At 40.3% G+C, this 21641-nt stretch overlaps 1 protein-coding gene across 2 annotated transcripts in view; it reads left to right on the plus strand.

Moving 5' to 3' along the window:
* The window catches only part of LOC105928590 (nuclear receptor coactivator 3), an 83816-nt gene that overhangs the window by 27770 nt on the left and 34405 nt on the right, over nt 1-21641 (plus strand). Inside the window, exon 2 of one of the 2 annotated variants that reach the window (XM_036139729.1) lies at nt 16213-16297. The exons of the other annotated variant lie outside the window; for it this stretch is intronic. The gene's annotated coding sequence lies outside the window, so the exon portion shown is untranslated. The remainder of the gene's footprint in view (nt 1-16212; nt 16298-21641) is intronic. 2 annotated transcript variants of the gene reach the window in all.

The following is a 21641-nucleotide window of genomic DNA, read 5'->3' on the forward strand; positions in this document are numbered from 1 at the left end:
TAGGGTTGGCCTAAGGAGGAAATCCAGACCACTGATGTTAAGACATGAAAGCTACTTACTATGCATGGCGGATTCCACCCCAAATCCAGTATCCACAGGATCTACGCTAAGTACAAATAAGGAGGCAGAGACCCAATGAGCATCAGAGCTACCATTGTAGGTGAAACCTCCAAGCTCCAAGAATATATCAGGAAGATGGCCCTAAGAGATGAAGTGCTCAGTGAATGCCTCAGACAATGGCAGCTGGAAGACAAAGAACTGAAGGACCCATTGTGGGAGGAAAAAAAACCCTGCATGGGATGTACCACCAACAGATATGAAGTGGCTGATATGACCAAATCCTACCAATGGGTAGAGAGAGCTAGACTGAAGGACAACACGAAAGCACTGATCATGGCAGCAGAGGAGCAGGCCCTGAGCACCAGACCAATAGAGGCCCAGATCTAGCATACCAGGCAAGACCCCAGGTGCAGGCAATGCAAAGAGGCTCCAGAAACCATCTAGCATCTCACAGCAGGGTGTAAGATACTAACAGGGAAAGAATACATACAATGCCATAACCAAGTGGCTGGTATAGTGCACAGAAACATCTGTTCAGAATAAGAACTGGAGACACCCAGGTCAAAATGGGAATCTAAGATGGGAAGATGGGAAGCTAAGATCCTGTAAGACTTTTAGATACAAACAGACAAAATGGTATTGGCCAACCAACTGGACATTGTGATCATTGATAAGCAGCTGAGGACAGCCGTTGTGATCAATGTGGCCATCCAGAGTGATGGAAACATCAGGAAAAAAGAGCATGAGAAACTGGAGAAATACCAAGGGCTCAGGGACAAAAAACAACAGTAGTGTCCGTGGTCATCGGAGCACTCACAGCAGTAATACTAACTCTGGAGAAGTGGTTCCAACAGATACCTGGAGAAACATCAGACATCTCAGTCCAGAAGAGCGCGATCTTAGGAACAGCTAAGATCCTAAGAGGAACCCTCAACCCACAGGCCTCTGGTAGAAGACCCGAGCTTGAGAAATGGAGAGCCACCCACCTGCTCAGGAGTATGAGGGGTGGGTGAGAGAGCAGTTTTTTTATATACAGTAGGTGGACAGAAATCCTAAGAGTCTGTTACTCTTTATAATGTGTTTCCCTTAGTGAACTGAGTTACTCTAATAACTTTAAGTTTGCCCTACCTCCCTAAGTCATCGCTTCCCTCCTCTCCTTTTTCAACCCCTCACATGCCACCCTCCAGTGCTGTGCCAGGTAATTACTTCACCCAAGAGGGAGCCCATTAGATAAAACACACACACACGCAAACATACCACAGACATCCACACTCCCACCATGCATCCCATTAGGTAAGGAGCACCCCACAGGCACGCGCCATCTTCAAGATAAGAGGCGCCTCCAACAAACACTTGGGTCTACGTACATACACACAAACAGAGTTGGGATGTAGGGCCCCCTCCCCCTGTAATGAGAAGAGAGATTGATGAAGATGCAAAGGGGAAAAAAAAAAAAGGATTTCTCAACATGTTGTTCTGGCGCCGCTTGGCTCCTTCTTCTTTAAATATTTAAAGGGACCTGAGTATGTGGTTGTTGTTTTTTTTCTCTTTTGTTTCTGATTTCTGTGAAACTTCCGAGTGAGCAGCTACAGCTCTGCAAATGAGCCCATCACTAAATGTGCGATAGATGTGAGCTGACAGTGATGTGCATGGAAGCGAATGGAAGTTGATCTGTGACTGTTGGTAATGAGATTGCATTTTCCTGTGCGCCGTCCCCTGGTTTCAAGGTGTGTTTGCTGCTCTATGACCGATTGTGTGTTTGTTTGCGTGCGGTTATGCATGTTGCCATGCAGTTTCCACGCCTCTCCTGCATGTGCTTTTGTCTGTGGGAGTGATGGATGGCAGGCAGGCGGCTAATGTGATTTAGATGCTCAACCAGGATAGTGTGTGTTTGTGTGTGTGTGTGTGAGTGAGTCCCATCCACGTGTGCTCAGCTGAATCTGCAGTGTATGTTTGTGTACCTTTCTCCAACCCTTTCCGCTCGCTAATTTTTTTTTCCTGATGCTGTGCAGTTTTTCAAACTCAGAGCTGAAGAGCCCAGAGTTGAAGCGTAAAACAAGCGAGAAGATGAAGGTAGAGGTGGACCAGAAGACGGGGTCCTCTCACTAAGATCTGACTTTAAATAATAAAATAAAACCTTGTGTTTCAATAGTGTTAACACTCAAGCAAGTTTTTATGCCAACACGCTTGAATGTTTGCAGGAAATTTTTTTTCGTTTGACTAGACGCAGGGTGTCCACACTTTTTGACATGAGGGCCAAAATTGTCAAGTCCTTACAGACCAAAGAAATACAATTAAAAAATATATATGAATCGCAAAACATTAATTTGTGATTTTTGTTCACCAGCAAACTATCCATGCAGTATTCTAATAATTTTTTTGTTTGTTTTTTATTCTTGTAGCAAAGAGATGTGTAAATCATCATTGTAGATCCAAAACTTAAAAGGGTTTTGCACATTTGCCTTATGTAAAAAGGAATATAGAATATAGAACATGTTTAGTCAATTCTCAGCAATAAAAACAGGATTTGACTCACTCTTTTGAGTCACCTTTCTTGAATTTAGCCAAGTTTAACGCGTCAATTAAAAGCAGATTTGGGTGAACCAAAGTGTGCTTTTAAATAAAAGTCACTGGATAGATGTGCTATTGACTATAAAATTAAAGCAGGGTTATTAAAAGACAAATGCTCTGTGTTGTACCTAAGACGTTCCCTTGTAAGAACATTTATATTGGTTGGTAATAGTATTGCCTTAATTAAAAATAAAATGTTTCCATCTGCATCGGCCCCCTGTGCAAACGGGCCAGATTTGTGTTCTTGAACTGGACCCGGGGGCCGCACAACATTAGTCCAGGGGCCACAAATGGGCCCCTGGCAGTACTTCGGACACCCCTGGACTAGACAGACTGCTGCTGTAATCTTATGATGAAAAATGACTTTAAGTTCACACGTTTTTATTTTGCTTTCCTTTATTTTATAGCATATGTAACATGCAGTTATTTTTCTGACCTTAGTGCGTTTATAACGCTTATGTTGTATAACTTTCTTAACCTTTGGAACAAGAGAAAAGAGATGGAAAACCAGACAGGATAAAAATAACAACTTTGCTGTAATAGGTTCAGGCTTTCTGCTAACTGCTCCACATTAATTTACCTTTTCACCAAGATGATTTTGAAGAGCTAGTGTAATGCTAGGATGTAACTAGATCTACTCTCTTTTTTGACTCGTTGATAATTTAGCTTATCGAGTATTTTAATTCCACCATTTGGAGACAATCGTTTATCTCCTTTTCCCTGTGCAAAATGCTTTAATTCTGAAAAAACAGTGTTTTAGTTAGACAACAACAAGGGTCTGCAACCTTTTCAACCTATAACTTTAGATAACTATCTGCGATAGGAAATCTGTTGTAATTTTTAAATAACCACCGTTATATTTCTATTTCAAGGCTTTAAAATAAAGGCACACAAAATGTTTGCACAAAGATGATGAATGTATTTTATTTATGGGACGTTGATATTTTTGGACAATTATGTAAAAACAAAAAGGACAGTTTCAAACTTAATAACAAAAACAAACATTCGGTAGATTAAAAAAAACTAATATTGCTGGTGCCTGAATGGCATTCTGTTGTGGCAATTCAATGCAATTATTCCATAAAAACTGAAAAACTTCTTAAACCTACAACTGTTGTCATATCTTTAGTTAAAAATACTAGATTGCTCCTTAGACTTTTTAACCAAAGCTATTAAGAGCCATTGTGGAAAGAGCCACATGTGGCTCAAGAGACGCATTAGATCATCTTTTGCCTGAAGAAGCAAAAACACAGGCTTTTTTTTAAATGATATTTCAGTTACATAGTAAAATCTGATTACATAACTGAAATGCTTATTGTCCTTGCCTTTAAGTCATAATCTGACTTTGGTATTCATTTATGGAGCCCATAATGCAGTTTGCTGCCTGTAATGACAAAACACTCTTTAAAATCAAAAATTCTGGATTAAAGAGAAGCACACTGAGCTATTTTCATCCTTTAACTAAGCCACAGTTTTAGACACTTCAGTTGTAGCAAATTAATTAGCATAGATTTCACAATTTTTCAATACTTCTCTCACCAAACAGCTGTAGCGTGACAGCCTAACAGGTGCAGGAATATGCAGGAGGAGCTGACATAACAGTCTTTGTAGATACAGAGGAAAACGATTCAAAATATAGCTGTAATAAGTTAGGTCCAATAAAGCCAGCCTTTATGTCACTGCTGACACTTTATTTTAACTTGGACTGTTGTTTTAATCAGCTAGCAGCAGACGGTGGGGTTAAAGAGAAATACAGGTGTCTTGTTGATTGAGCCACATTCCTGATGTTGCTCATTTTTAATTTATGTTAAAGGCAAACCAAAAAGCAGGGGGCTGCTGATTGTTTTGATTCTTTTTCAACCTGATTAGGTTTGTGACTTATTGATTTATGCACTGTAAGGACATGTGTTTTCTGTATTCACCAATGTCAGTCATTGCCCTCTTTGCATAATGCTCTGTTATATAGTGATGCATAAACCCGGCATAATTGGTGACCTCCAATAAGGGTTTCTACTCAACTTAACTCTGCAAATGTGTCTGAACACGTTCACAAGACTGGTTCCTGGATAACAGTTTAGCCAAAGTTGACAAATGACAATATTTATTTCCAACTAGGCATGTCTTTTTAGAGCAGTTTCTTTTTTCTGCAACATTACCAACACACTAGAACAAACCCAGGTTTTCTTACTGTCTCTGTAACTCTTTTTGTTGTTTTTTCTCAGTGGCTGTATTTATTTTAGAAAGTGTGCAGCACCGTTTAATGGTGTCATTTGTTTTTGTTAGAAGAGATCCCCATTTGTATCGTGACCCACTTAGCGACTCAAAGCAGGCACAAGCGGTCTGATCAGTGATCATACATGAAGTTATATACTTTTTGAGAACCAAGCATCAAACTTTAGAGTATTAGAATAGGTAACTTTGATATATGTTTTAGTGTTAACTACAGTTCCTTGCAAAACACACATGTCCATATTGCAGTTTCCCACATTTTCTCACCTTAAAACCTTACATTTTAATATATTTCATTATATTTTGAAATTGCCTCATTGTTTTTGTGTGTCTCTTTCAGCTTTTGTCCATACTTCTTTGCAAAACAGCTCAAGCTGTGATATTAGAAGGAGAGCATCCTTTGAACATGAAGGGTCAAGTCTTCCTACAGGTTCTCGTTTGGATTTATGTGCCTACTTTGACGGGGCCATTCTAACACACAAATATGCTTCAATCTAAACCACTCCATTGTTGCTTTGGCTTTATGTTTAGGGTTATTTAGGGTCCACCTCTGTCTCAAGGCTTTTAAAGGTATACTATGCAACCGGGGTTGATTTTCCAGCGAGGCTCCCCCCAGAGGGCGAAAGTAAAAGTGCACTGTCATAAAGATGCTCAGCTGTTCTGGTTTCTCCGTCAAGCCAGGCGCGGTTGTTTTGAGCTTAGCAGACAGGCGAACGCAACGAAAAGTCGAAAAAACGGCAGTACAAACAATGACTAACACAGTGAAAGTATGAACATGCACAGAGAGAGAGAAACCATTCCAATGTTACTGACAATCGCATCAGTAGAAACGCGAGGTCCGCGTCAGCCTTGCAGCCTTCTTTTTCTTTTAGTTCTCGCCATTCGGAAAAAGCTTGCCCGATGTTCACCCGTGTACGACTCCTCTCTCTGTCCAGAACCCTTTTCCTCTGTCTTGCCTGCTCCGACATGGGCTTTCGCTGTTTTCTCGCTGGTTCCGCCATGATAACTGCACAAATATCGCCACTGCGCTAGCAACGAGCATGCCTTTCACTGGGGGCTTGTAGCAGTTCTCGCCGTAAAGCAAGACCGACTCTTGCGATGCACCAGACTTCTGAGCCTGTGGGTGCGGGCCGAGGGCTCCTGCAATTGCAAGTACGGTATTTCCCCTACAGACCACCAGGGCGGCCGAGGAAACCTTTGTTCGACCTGAAATTACTCATTTAATCATCCAAAATGGTATGGAACACATTAATTAACTGAAAAATGTTGCATAGTATGCCTTTAAGGGCCTGCCACAGGTTTTCTTCCTGTATTTATGTGTATTTTTCATCCTAATAACTTTAACCAGCTTCCCTGTCTCTGTTGGAGAAAACCATTGCTACTGTAGGATGTCCCCCACACCCATGTTTCACAATTTGTATGGTTAATTAATAATATTAATCATCTTTATTTGTTATTGCCACATACATTCCAACGAAATTTGTCCTTTTCACTTAACCCATCCCTTAGGGAGCAGTGGGCTGTCATTGTGAGCGACCCAGGAGCATTCTCGGGCTTAGAGCTTTGCCCATGGATCCAGAGTGGCTGTCTGTGGCATTCGAACCCGGGAACTTGCGGCCTCTCCAGGATTCAGTCACCCCGCTTTAACCGTTAGGCCACCGCTCCCCCATTTAGGGTGATTTGCAGCGTAAATTTTCTGCCCCACAAACATTGTAGCGTGGTACGCATGCGATTAGGGCGTTAGATTCTAGGTAAAAAGTTCATATTTAGTCTGATCATGCCTGAGTACGTACCTACCTACATGTTTGCTTTGCCCCCTACATGACACATGGTGGCAAAATGCTTTATTTTAAAAAAAAAACATTTTTCTTTTGGACAGTCTACTGTAAAGGCCAGATTTATGGATTGCATGTATGTAGTTGTCATGTTAACATTCAGCTCACCTGAGGATCTCTGCAGCTCCTCCAGAGTTACCTATCGTGTCTTGATTACTTTTCTAATTAATGCTTTCAGTGTGTTTTCTCTAACAAACTCCATAAGATAAGCTCTACTCATTAAGTGGCTTCTGTTGGGAGTTTGATGTAAAAAAAAAAATCTTATTTAAGAGTTAAAGGCGCTCAATGCCACACTTTTAAGAATGTTATTTGTAAAAACTTGAAACCATATATGGCATAAAATCACAACAAAATGCATGTTGTTCTTCTAAGGTGAAAAAAATGTGTTTGAAAAGGCAGATGAGTTGTGTTTCACTTGTGATTTGTCCGGCAGAGATTCAGTGCTGTATCTCTGCATATTAGTTATTAGAGTTATAGGTAATAAAATGTTCCACTCGAATCCCTTTGTGAGGATGACTCATTCAAATGGCTGAAACTCTTCTTTTTTTTATATATATGTAAATGTACTTTTGACGACAGCTAACAGCCAACGCGCCCTGGATGCTTGAATGAGTTTGAGTTTTAGACCTGCTTGGCCTATTTCTTCCCTGAGCCAGACAGACACTCTGCTGTTCTCCACCCGCCACCCCGTCTTATCCCTCTCTGGAGTGTGAAGTTTTGAAGCAGCAGCCTCTGTTCTGTGATAGCAGTAATTGGTCTAAAGATGGACCTCACTCACACTCTGTTTCCGAGCTAAAGAAGCAATTTGCTTCCAGTGAGTGAGTTTGTTTTTCCGAGAACCAAAGAACAATATAAAACCAAAGCAACATCTAGTACCACTGAAGTGTGTGTGTTTGTGTGTGTGTGTGTGTGTGTGTGTGTTTTTAGCAGAGACCTGCACTTTTTGCTTCTTGTGAATAGCACCATTTGGTCTTGTGTAGGGTAGCTAAGAATGGCTTCCCTCTTTGGTACCTCCTTGTCTGTGGAAGCAAGCATTGCACACAGGCGTGTGTTTATTAGTCTCCACGGTCTGATTTGTTTAAGAGGAGGCAGGGTGCCAATATGTGGCTTAGCTCGTATTTTACTCCAATGTGTTTCACTGGGTTTGTTGGACAGGGGCTGAATGAGAGTCATCCAGAGTGCACACACTTGGATATAATGTACTGTAAGGCTTTCCTCTCTGTGCTGTTGTGTAAATTGGGAATTATGTCGGATTAAAATAATTTCATTGGAAAGAAAAACGAAGAAGGTAAACAGAGAAAAAGGAGAGAAGCTCACTAAGAAACTACCTGTAGCTGTGCCATAACCCCCTCTGCCTTTCTTGAGTTAAGCAGTCTTTAAATGTTTCACGAAGTAAAGGTCTATTAACTTTTTCATAAGAATCGTGTTTATGACTTGTTGCATTCTGTATTTTTTTAAAACCATAGTGTCTTTAAGGGGTATTTTATACATGTTGAACACATTTTGTTCACAAACTTGGAAGTGGTGGAAGGAAAACTGATTAATTTTAACATTTAAAAACGATGAAAATCTTAAAAGTGTGGCGTGCAATAGTTGCCAAACCTCTTTTTAAAACAACTCAAGCTGTGAGCATCAATTTTCAATTATTGTCAGATTTATTGTTAGTTTTAGGTCTTTTTTCACTCTAATACGTAGGGTTAGGGGTGCGCTGGTATCCATCACGCATGGTGTTTTGCTTGTGAGACAAAAAGTCCAATTTTGGTCTTATCAGACCAGAGTATCTTCTCCTGTATATTTGCTTTGACCCCTAAATGAGTAGTGGAAAAAAGCAGAGGGGAAGTCTTTCGAATTTACTGTAACAACTCAAAAATCTTTCACCTATTGCTAAAGACTACTTCTGCATAAATAATAGCGAAACTGTGGACAAATTCTCCTATTGAAGCTGTGCAACTCCTCCTGAGTTACCACAGTTGCCTCTTTGCTGCTTCTCTCATTCAGGAGCACCTTGTAAGTTTAGATGATTGGCCATTTTTTGACAGGTTTCTAGTTTTGCCATACTCTTTAAATGTCCTCATATTGGAATGAACAGAGCTCGGTGAATTGTTCAAAGTTTGGAATAAGATTTTATAACCAAACCCTCCTGTAAACATCTGCTCAACTTCATCTCTGACTTGTTTAGTCTGTTTCTTGGTCTTCATGGGGCTGTTTGTCCACAAGTGTTGTCCAACAGAACAACTGTATTGGTCCTGAGATTAAATAGTAAATTATACTTACTATTAAAGGGAATTGATTGGAGTGGGTTTTATTTAGGGTCTCAGAGACCAAAACACTTAGCAGGGTTATTAAAAGGATTATTAAAAGACAAATGGACCAAATATTTTACTGGCAATCTATGAATGCGGCGCACTTAAAATACAGTATCCAAAAATTGCCCCCAAAGGTTTTTTTTTTTAGTTTTTTTGCAACGACAATTACAATTTGATAGACCTTGCAGCACAAATGGTCATGGCTATTTTGTTGATTTATTGCATAAAATCTCAATAAAACAGGAAAGTTTGTGGTTTGTCAAAAAAGTGTCAGAAACATTTTATCAGATATGTACTTTGTTTAGCAAAAATTAAACAATAAAACTTTCCGTGTAATGAATATGAATCTAGGTCTTTTTATATTTCACATATTACATGCAGAATGACATTTATAAACTGCTATATGGCAACAATATATTTTGATTATTTTACAGTAAAATCTTAATTTTATTACAGTTTGCCCATGTAAAAAAGTACTTGAAGAAAACCATAAAGCAGAGCAAGAATATTTTCATCTGTAATGTTCCCAGCTTTTATCAAATGTGTTGACATTTAATGCTTAAATCCTAAAGTACACTCTCAGAACCAGAATACTTCAGCAAAGATCTGTATTTTAATTGAAAATGGAAACATCTTTAACAACGCTTGGGTAAAGTGCACTCTTGCTGCATAAAAGCTAGTTTATCAAGCTAAAGACAAGGAGGACAGTAAAATTGATGTCTAAACTAGACATCAATTTTATACTTAAGAATTGCCTTGCAGGCAATTTCAAGATCTCTATGCCTTTTACAGATTGTCAACAAGTTTAAATTTTCATGAACCAATATCAACGTATCACCCACCCCTAGGGTATGGGGTGAAATATACTTTTCCATCCACTCTGCACTGGTGGTTAAATAGTTGTGGGTCAGTTTTCCCCTTCACCAATTCAAACCCCCTTTTAAGATTATCTCCATTTGGTCACCAGCTAATTCCCTTTCCTACCTGTAAACAAACAGCTTCATAGCCATTATGTGCTTCAATCATTGCGTAGGCAATTATCTCCTTGGTAGTTACATGTGTTTGTATGTTTGTTTTTTTTAGATAAATTACACTTACGGTAGTACTTATACATAATTATAAAATGGCTCAAATCTCATGTCTAGATTAATTGAAAAATGTGTTATTCAATATAAAATGATTAAATTTAATTAAAGTTCTGTCTTGTAAAGATTTTATATTGTTCCTCATTTCCATTAATTGAGGCACAGATTTTTGGGCAAGTTGACTCCTATGAAACTAGATTGACACCTGATCCTGCTGGTCTATATATATATATATAATTACCTAGAGAAAATAATATCTGCTCTCGTGCTTCCTCCTCTTTGCGTAAAAAATCATTTCTAGGCTAAAGCTAACTTTCAGCCTGTCAACTTGTGTTGTGCACATTGTATAATTTCCAAAGACTGCACACTCTTGGGAGTTTTTCTTTTTGAGGAGCACTTACTTTTGACCCAAAATACCTGTAGTGTTTTACTCTGCAGAGTGTGAGATTGATGCAGGCACCAAGGCCTACGTGATGACATAGAGTTGACATAAAAACTCAGTGGTAGCTTGTAAAAAGTTGTGGGTAGCAGCAAACATTGTGTGACTCAGATTGTATGGAATATTTTGTGAGAAGGTGTCCAACAGCTCCAAAACAACAAAAAAAACCTTGTAGCAGTACATTATCAGCCGCAGTAATGATTTATGCCCCAACACGTCACCCTGGTTATAATCACAAACCCAGTCTATAACAAAAATCAGATGATTGCCAATTATCAGTTAAATCTCTCATAAATTAGGCCATTCCTACATGTACTATATTCGTCTGCCACTTGCTCTCTTATTTTCAGTTTGAAGCTACTGGCTGATGTCAACTACTCTGGAGAAAGTATGATTTAAAGTGTTAAATTTTAGCTCCTTACAACTTGACTTAATTACCAATGTTTTAAGCTAGACCTAATCAGATTGGATGAGGGATTGGAAAGGATTGGGTTTTGGTAAGAGGATTTCATACTGGATACAAATTCAACTAAATGTTTATTTGCATAAAAGCTTCTTGATGTTCTCTTTTAACTGTGCTTCTGTTGATTAATTTTCCTTTAGTATTTTTCCTTTTTGTATGTTTTTGTCTCTCTGTTCTTAAGAGATAAACTCGGGTTACATTTTTTTATTCCGAAGACTTGAGTCTGACCAGATGCCACTTCCAGTTTTATGTTATCCTGACCAACTGCACTAAAGCTGGATTGGTGGGGTTGGTTGGGGGGGGGGGTCAGAAATGTTTCATTAGGCTCTTGAGTCTAGTTCAAAAATGCTGATCAACATTCGAGGGCACACTGGAGCTCATTTTTATTCCTCTGACATTTATATGTTCTTAAAATAGGAGAAACATGTCAGATAAATAATAACAGTTCATGAGTTAATCAAAAAGACAAAATTCAGACACAATGTGTGAAAAATTTAATCTAATCTTCCTCCATCCATATAATTCCTGTAACTAAGAGGGAAATTAGCAGCCAGGTGAAGCTAATCCACTGCTCTTGATCTCCCAATCCGCAGCGAGACAAAGGCTTTGGCAGTTTGCTGTCATGAAGCATTTAAATGTGCCAATGTGAAAAAAAAACATTGGCTGTGATTTTATACAGAAGCAATTATTGCTGCTAACCTGTCAGGTTATGGAGTTGTTTCCAGACTGTCTGGCCCGCATCATCCAATAAAGTATTTTTACAATTCAAAAAGGGCTAAAAAAAAAAAAACAGCCACTAGTTTTTCCCTGAGCAGACGTCCTAGCAGCAAGTTCATCCTGAAGTCATATCGTGGCTGGATCTCTGACTCTACAGGTTTTAGTCAGGCTAATGGAAATTAAATCTTATGAAAGATACTTTGGACAACGACTGAACACAAATGCTAGTTGGAAAACCCATTTTTCTTTTCTTTTTACATTTTATGTTATAAAACCTTGAAACTATTTCTATTGCACAGAGCAAAATGGTTCCTATGGATAGTTTCAAATCCAAAGAATATTTTCCCTTTTTCTTACTTTGCCTCAGGAGGAGGACTACACAGTATAGCCCCAGACGTATCATTGCAGTCTCACTGTAAGCTACATCAAAATGAAGTAGAATTGGTTAAGCTGCATTAAATACTATAATTAGATATTTAGGATGCAATCATACTTTCAGTTCAAGTAAAATATTTGGTGAAACTTGTTTAATGCAGCAGACGGTGTTTTACAAGTCACTGAGAAACTGCATTATGGTTATTAATGCAATACAATGAAGTCATTTTATTGCAAAAACACTCTAGTCAAATACCAGCTTTTGAGGAAATTATTAATGTCATGTTTTTTTATTTATTCCAATGAACCAAAAAAAAGGACATACGCACCCTTCAGTTAACTGTTTATTATGTTATTGCAAGTCATATTGTCATAGTGACCTTCAACAACCCTTTTCTGGTATTAGGCAGCCCTGTTTGGGACCCGATAGATAATTTTAAAATCATCTTGTTCTTAAATGAGGGCACATCCAGGTATTGGTCTCATGGATATCCAGATCGAGGTTACAGTTGAACACATGTGTTGGGTTGCAACATCATTATCTGATCAGGCTTGTAAGCACACTGCTAGCTACCTTACTACCGTCAGGCACATAAAACCTGATCGAGAGTTCAGGCCTGCTTGTTTTTATCGTCGTATAAGCTGCTTTGTCTGTGTCGGACCTGGGACCTGGCATTATACTTGACACATTTCTTAAACATTTCAGGGATCCTGTGCAGTCTGGAAAAGTTTGAAAAGTGTTGTTTGTATTTTTGCTGGTCTTCAGTCCCAGTCCCGCTGTATAAATATTTCTTGAGATCAGAATTGTACCAATTTCAGAAAAGTTGTAAGGCAGCACGATGCGACTTTTCGGAGAGCTGAAGCTCTTCTTTAAAAAAAAAAAAAAAAGAGAAAAATGTCATCTGTTCATCCTGGAGGTCATTGAACGAGGAAGAGCTCTCATGGTTTTCCGGAAACTGACCGTTGAAGCAAATCCTCGTGCCTGACAGTTCCCTATTCATGTGCTGGTTTAAAATGCAGAAATGTCACTGAGATAAGATCTCTACCATAAATATCAGTCTCTTTCTGCTCCTGATCAGCTCAGTCTGAGTAAACAGCTTCTGTAAAAGCAGCTAGAGTCACACTTGGACTTGGGGTGCATCGTTATTGCACCTTTAAATTGCTTTTTACAAGTGGAAGATGATTATTATATTGCTTGAGTGCACTTGCAAAAGACAAGCCAGTATAAATTTATACAATGCTGTTGGCGGTTTTATTCAGCTTTCTGGCTGACAAGCAACTGAGGAGTGCAGGCAGGGAGATGATGAGAGAGGCGTCTAATACCGGAGCTGACTGTGAGAAGACCTTGGTGTCTGCGAGCCTAACATTTCTCCATTGATTCACAATCTTAAGCTCATTCACACTGCTTTTATATTCAAGGCTTTACGCCGTTATGAGCAGCACCACATGCCGTTAACTATCATTTTATTCACTCCGGCTTTCATGGCTGTGTCAAAGTGAGCACAAAGACCTGTAATAATCACACTAAAGGCACTAAAGGGGCCTGCTCATGTGCGCCCCACATTACAACCCTTTAACGCACAGAAGAAGAAAAAAAAAAACACAAATCCGTTTGTATGTCTTTGTCACAGCAGAACTATAGATTTTCCACACTTAAACAATTCGTCGCCTCTATTTTTCTACCCCTCCAATTAATAGGAAATTAATCATTTGAAGTGGGGTCTTTGTTGGTGTGTGAGAGTCCCATACATCACCTAAACTAGAGCACCCACTCCTCCTCCTCCTCCTCTTCCTCCTCCTTTCCCTTCCTGTCCGCTAACGCACACATGCACACTCCCAACAGTCCCCATCTGCTCCAAATCAGGGGTGCAGCCAGCGGTCAGGCACGTGCTAACATACTCACACACATAAACATGCATAGTGTAGCCACTCCAGGCATGAGATCAGCCACGCAAACACACACACACACACACACACACACACACACACACCTGAAGTGGACTCGGAGATTCGGTCGTAACCGTGCCCTCCCCACTGTGATGTTCTGAGCGTGCCCTCACAGAAAACAAAAAGTCTACCTGCTTAATCACAATCATGTCTCTCTAAAACAGTCAGCGGGGATTCTTCGTTGAGACTTTGTAGTTTCGAACTCATTTTCCGTCGTGATTACTAAAGGACTTTAAATAAATGCAAATTTTATAGCAGTGTTACGTTGCAAAGGCAGCATTTTGTTGTGGTGAAAGAGGTAAAGAATGGCACATTAAGAAAAATTACTTGTGCACTAGCAGTCCTGCTGTTTAAAACCTATTGCGTAATGTTTTTCTTTAACGTTTTGCATACATAGAGAGGGATCTCTGGTCTGATCCTCTTCAATACAACCTGTGTCGGTCAGAGACCTGCGTCATCAGTTCTTCATCTCAACCCACTGGTTTTCAAAGGACCCGAAACTGCAGACTGCTGCTATTAAAGAAATTAAATGTTTAGTGTCCTGCCAGACACCATCATCTTTCATCTGTCAATGTTTTAGTACTTCAAAGAGTTTATAATGCTATCTACTCTCACAATAAACTGTCCCACAGGATCACAGATCCTCCGCTCTGCATAACACTGAGGATGAGCTACTTCTTCTCCGCATATTCACCCTTTGTTTCAAGATGGACCCGCTAGATACACGACTTATTTGTGAACATGTGCCTTGAATCCTTTTGAATGATAATTGTCAAATTCAACTGGTTTTCCCTACTTGCAGTCAAAACATGATTACGTTGGGTTTGGTAATACTCTCACGTTTAAAGACCTAACCCCCACGCCAGAGCTTTACTCTGCCCACATTTTGATCTTTGAAAAAGGTTTCCCTCACGCTAATTTGTTATATATTTACCTTGTAAATAGTTAATGGCAAAATATTTTCTTGTTACCACCAAAAAGTGTTAAAAGTTCCATTTGTAACTCTTGTACCAGAATTTGACAACCATGGATTAAAAAAAAGTTATGTTTTAATTTAAAAAATATACCTATTGTTATTGTCTATGAATTGGACGGGGGTATAAGTGTGGAGGGTGCTGTAAATACCAAATCCCGACCCTTACCTTGTGCTTTTGTGGCCATAATCCTTAAAAAAAAAAAAAAACAATTTGGTCCCCACATTGACAGGATGTCCCCGAATTAAGCGTCTTTTTTCGGGTTTGGACCCTGTTGTTATATAAAAACCAAGACGCATGCATACAGATTGATGCGTTATTGGTGTGCTTTACTGATAATAGGGTGTCATGGAAACTACCTCATGGTTCTCATGGTTACGCACTGTTTACCCCTACGAAATACTCTCTTGTGATTGTTCAGACAGAACACTTGAGCTTCTGCAACAACTCAGTCTAGCCAAAATACACAGACAAACACACTCTGGTTCTTATCGGCATCTAAATGGGCACAAATTAGCCTGTTATGTGCCACCGGGATTAGCGCTGCAATTTAACCTAATAGTTGTGTGTGTGTGTGTGTGTGTGGTGGGGGGGCTGTTCCCCTGAATCCTTGAAGCACGGGAAACCTTTGCCAATAAGTTCTTGAAGTTATCAATCCACTTTTTTTTTGGATTCATGGTGCTAATTTTTAGATGAAAAGATGCGGAGGTGCTCTCGGTTGGCAGTCGGAGCAGCTGGATGATTTCTAGAATTGCCTCTTTTGGGTTTCAGCTGTGTGGCTTCCTGTAGAAGTTGTTCCTCGGCATCACTTTCTGTGTGTGTGTGTGTGTGTGTGTGTGTGTGTGTGTGTGTGTGTGTGTGTGTGTGTGTGTGTGTGTGTGTGTGTGTGTGTGTGTGTGTGTGTGTGTGTGTGGAGTTGAGCATTTTTGTCTGTCGAGTGGGAGTGGTCTGGGCATTAATGCAAATTAGCAGGAGCCACACTGCATGTGCTCTGCACCCGTAATGAAGACAAAAGTGCATACAGAGGCTCTCTCATAGTTCCTTACTCATTAAGGAGCTCCTGTTTCAGGTTTTCTTCAGGCTTCTGATTAATATGGCTGCAGGTTATTCATTAATACCGCCCTAATGAACTTACACTGGTGAGCATGAGAGCTCAACTTTTCCTGCATGTGTTTTTTTTTTTTTTTTTTTTTTTGTTCCTCCCTCTCCAGAGTCAATTGATCAGCCCAGAAAGGAGAACACCCCCAGAGTGAGGGGGGGGCAGCTGACCGTCTGTCATCTTGGCGCCATCACAAGGTGGGCTAACATCCTGTATGGTTGGCATGGTAACGGCCTGCTGGGTTCAGGATGAGCCGCTTGTCAGACTCAGTTTCTCATTGTTGCCACATTCTTGCAACATCCTCCTGACCTGAGCACTGAAATTCAGAGAACACTGCCATGTTTTCTGAGGCGGATGTTTTATTGAGGTGTTTTTGTTTGTTTTGTTTGTTTTTTTTTTTTTTTTGTCTTGTGGTTTGAATCTTGGAAAGTGGAAAGCCTGTTTTTAAAAAGAACTTGACGGGGTTGGTGGCAGGAGTTGGAAGGGGGAAAACAAAGAGAGTTGAATACTTTCCGACAGTCGAGAAAATGAGGAAGGAGAGGGACGACAGCAAGGAGACAGAAGGAGAAATCAAATTATTCTTTGTGCTCTACCTGCCACAGAGGCTGTAGGAGAGCATTAATCTCCCCCACCCCCAGTCTGCAGGTGACAACAACACACACAAACACACGGAGAAACTGTACTCCGGTTTCACCAGACCACAGTTTCTCTTTCGTTCGTGTGTGTTCTCATACACATTTTCCTGCAGACATGCTGCTGCCGCGCAGACAGCAGGAGTGAACGGCGTGAGGGTTGGAGTCAGAGTGGGGGAGGCCGTGAGAAAGGGGAGACCTTAAAGCACCAAGAGTTTGGGAGATGAGAGTTGGAGTCATTCTACAACCACTAAAACTAAACGAATGCAGCGTCTAACGGTGTTTCCTTGCAGTTTGAACATTTTGTCATGTTGCAGCTACGTGTTTTAATAAGATTTTATATTGTGGACAAATACAGAATGATGCATATTTGTCCGTTAGAGGGGGAAATGATCAGTAGCTTAGAAAATGTATGAGTAAAAATCTGAAAAATGCAGAGTGCTTTCATTCCAGTTGAGCCAATAACTTGGTGTACCAGTTTTCACTGTCGTTACAGCTGGAAATTCAATCTAGCAACTTTATACATCTAAAGACCGCAAATCTATGCCTGTTTGTCTAATGGGGAGCATTAGGGACAGCACATTTTGATGTCCTGCCACAGATTGTCAATTGGATTTATGTCCAGACTTTGACTGGGCCATTTTAACACTGATGTAGTGATCCAAAGTATCGTGCAACCGTCCTGCCCAATGGTGGTCATTGGCCCTGTTCCCACATCTTGAACAGCATCTAACAGGTTTTTTTTGCTTTATTTGTGCTTGTTAAAGAAATGTTTTCCCACAGCAGAATGCCACCACCACGTTTCACCATTGGGATGTTATCTTGGGCGATGTGCAGCGTTACTTTTCTGCCACACATTCTATCATAGCATTACACTCAGAATTAGAGTATTATATTCGGTCTCATGTGATCAGAGCACATTTTCCACCACTTTCTCTGTCCCGTGCATGACATGTGGCAAACTGCAAGCAAGGCCTCTTAAATTACACCATTATTCACGATGCTGTTTGTTCACTAATGTTCTCTAATAAACTTTCAAAGCGTTGACAGAAAAGCTGGATTTACAGGGACTTAAATTACCCACAGGTGGACACAGGTTAGCTAATTATGTGAATTTTAAAGCCAACTGGCTGCAAAGAATGCAATTTAATCTCCACTATTAACATTGTGAAGCATTTTAAACAATTATGCACCACTTTGTTGGTCTACCACATAAAAACCCCAATTAAACTTTGTGTTTTCAGGTTTAAGGTATAATCCATGCTCAGTTTGAACTGTTGGAACTATTTTTATAACAAGGCAAAATATGGACATGACCTAGACTTAGACTCTTTTTTTCTGTCATTCAACTGCATGTTCACAATGTACATTTGAGCAAAATGTTGTAGCAACGCTCCGAGTAAAAACAGAAGACAAAAGAGAAACATTCTAAACACAAGTATTTGTCATGTGAAGTTGATCGTGTTTGCTTGGAAACTTCAGCATTTTACTTTGACTTCTACAGGTTTATGTGTCATTGTAGCTTTAATGACTAGTGTTTCTCTGAAGTTCTTTAACTTAGTGGGTGACCCTGGATTCTAGGTACTATAGTTGATCATTTACAGATTAGACCTTTAGTTTTAGTTAATTGTGACAAATGACTTACAGACTGCAAGATTATTTAGCATCAGTTTCATAAATCAGTCAAGCATAGCCCGTTTCTATCTCTAGACAGCAGAAGTTTGGGCCCTTGGCCTGAAAACTAGACTACAGCTGTTTCACATGTGCAGCGCAGCCCTGGAATCATAGACTTTATAAATTATAAAGCTTAATTTCCTGCTAAGTTAAACCAGACATGGATTTGGTTTTTCCATCATTTTTTAAGCTTCACGTATGAGAACAGGCTAAAGCAGTAACCCTCATTTAAATCTTCAATCTTTCTGAATAGATCAGTGCCGGTCAAAGGTTTACATACGCTCTTTGACATGAATGGCATATTAAGTTGAGGCTTTAAAGTATGCATTTGAGGTTTTCATTCTTCTCAGGGACTAATAACACAACTAAATAAATAAACATCAGGGAGTTTAAAATGATTGTGGATTTTCTCTGATCCGCTCGGATATTTTTAATATTTGAGTATTACGTTTGTGTGAAAGTTGCAGGGAAGCCACGCACTGTAGCCATGAACAGGGTTCTGACATAATTCTAACTGGATATTTGTCCTCTGCTTTTATCAGAACTGATAAGATGCTTTAAACTGGTTGCTTTCCTTGGAGGTACCCTGTGTTTAACCACAGACCATACAACAAGGTTCAGGTCAGGGCCATTCCAGAAGTTTAATGTTAGCTTCTTTATCTTTTCCAAAACCAGTATTTTATATGTGTTGGGAATCTGTGTCCTGTTGAAATACAAAATGATCAAGTTTCTGTCCTTCCATTGCCTTCCTATTGTGCGACGCCTTATCGAGGAATCCTGTCAGCGTGATGCAACCACAGCCATGCTTCACAGTTAGTACAGGGTTGTATTGTTTGAAAGCCTCACCTCGTCTGTTCCTTATCAACTTTGTCTGCAGCCTCTGAGTCCATGTTAATGTGGCGCTCCCTTCGCTGGCGCTCCAGCATCTACCAGTTCCTTCACTGTTCTTGAACATGTTAAAAAAAATTCCTTGCAAGACTTAAAGGTTTTTTGTCAGACGGTTGAAACATTGACAGTTTAGTGTCTCATCAAAACAGGTTTTGGATGCATGAAGCAAGCCAACCTAAGCTGTTGTTATGTTCTATGTTTTAAACTGAGGCCTGGTTCAGGAACCCATCCAGTTTCAATGAGCTCTAATGTGAAGAATAGTCAATTATCCAGCAAGAATCAACCCTGAATTATGCTTATTGAAGCCTAGCAGAAGTTTAATTTTTATGGATGTAGTGCATCTTTAAATTTGAGCCTATATTGAGCCTATATACTCTACCCCACCCCCCAAAAAAAGCAAGCTGCTCAATTTTATCATCTCAAGCTCCCACTTTTTGTGACTTTAATGTTGATACTGATTGTATGTAAACTTCTGACCAATGTAGCTTTGAAATATTCGATATCTGGATGAATCAGCGGTTCCTTTCAACGTCATGGGCGATATGTCACCGATGTGAGCTCACACGTCCAGGCAAGGGCTGCGCACCTCTGTTTTGCCAACAGAGATTATAAAAGAGCGGCGAGCAGGCAGCTATTTGCATCACTTATCCAGAGCAGTCCTTTCCCTCTCGCTCTGTCACTTTACCTATTCACCTTCCTGCCTTTTGTCAGCAGCAGCCGGCTCTGACCCTGCTGCCTTCTCTGTTTTGTCAGCTATAATGAAGATAATAGAAAGAGAGCCATTCAGGAATTCGATGCCTCCCAGCATCACGACTCCCTCGTTTCAGTCAGAGGTGGAGCGGTCAAACTATTTAAAACTGATTTTCTAATTTAATCAAACTTGAGGGATTTTTTTTTTTTTTTTTTGTGTACTTCAAGGTTTAAGGGACTGCATGAGGATTTTTACCATCAGTGCGGGGATTCCCCAGAGGTTAATGATGATGTTCAGACAGGAATAATCCTCCCGTTAGTATGAGATAAAGTCCACGGCTGAGACTCAGAATCAAGGTGGTGTTAGTTGCTCACTTTTTCCTGGTCTGCCCCCAGTAACTCTCTGCTCCATATTCTTGTTTGTTGCATTGTTTCAAGCTCCCCCCACGTACGCCGTGACTCACTCTGCTGTGGGAGTTCTGTTGTCTCTCAGCTGTGTTTTCTGTCTCCCCAAACCATAGTGTTGCTTTTGTAGCTACTGTTCATCCATTTTGATTCTGCTTTCTTAAAGTCTGATAGTTTAACTCGCAGGTGATCCGCTGCCTGTCGCTGTGCAGTTGTTGTTCGACGAAGCACAAACGCGTAAAGACGGAAACAACCACCCCAGGTGATGAAGTGTAATGCTGTAGAAATCTGCGTCCACTTAAATATTTTCAGATTAGCATCTATTAAATGAGCATTCAATACTTGAGGATTACTCCCTTGGCTTTTAATGAGCTTTTGAATAAAACAGCAACATGACTGTAAATTTAATTTTATTGTGGCAGTTGAGAATATTAAAAAAGGGCTATAAATGATTGAACTCTTACAAGGAAGTAGATTTTGGATGTGAAGGTTTTTAACTTTAAAACAATATTCTCCCTTTATACAAAATTTGTGAAAAACAAAATCAGTTGTACAGTCAATATAATCTGTACTTCAACATAGAGCGCACTGGATATATATATATATATATATATATATATATATATATATATATATATATACACTGGATAAGCGGATATCCTTCCGCTTATCCTTGGCCGGGTCGCGGGGGTAGCAGCTTCAGTAGGGAGGCCCAGACGTCCCTCTCCTCAGCCACTTGGGCCAGCTCCTCAGGAGGAATCCCAAGGCGTTCCCAGGCCAGCCGAGAGACATAGTCCCTCCAGCCTGTCCTGGGTCTTCCCCTGGGCCTCCTCCTGGTGGGACGTGCCCAGAACACCTCACCAGGGAGGCGTCCAGGAGGCATCCTGATCAGATGCCCGAGCCACCTCAACTGGCTCCTCTCGATGTGAAGGAGCAGCGGCTCTACTCTGAGTCCTCCCCGGATGACTGAGCTCCTCACCCTATCTCTAAGGGAGAGCCCAGACACACTACAGAGAAAACTCATTTCGGCCGCTTGTATCCGGGATCTCGTTCTTTCAGTCACGACCCAAAGCTTGTGACCATAGATGAGGGTAGGAACGTAGATCGACCGGTAAATCGAGAGCTTCTCCTTTTGGCTCAGCTCTCTCTTCACCACAACGGATCGGTACAGCGCCCGCTTCACAGCAGACGCTGCACCAATCCGCCTGTCGATCTCCCGCTCCATCTTCCCCTAATTCATGAACAAGACCCC

Source organism: Fundulus heteroclitus, chromosome 1 (genome assembly GCF_011125445.2).
Source record: "Fundulus heteroclitus isolate FHET01 chromosome 1, MU-UCD_Fhet_4.1, whole genome shotgun sequence".
Lineage (NCBI taxonomy): Eukaryota > Metazoa > Chordata > Actinopteri > Cyprinodontiformes > Fundulidae > Fundulus > Fundulus heteroclitus.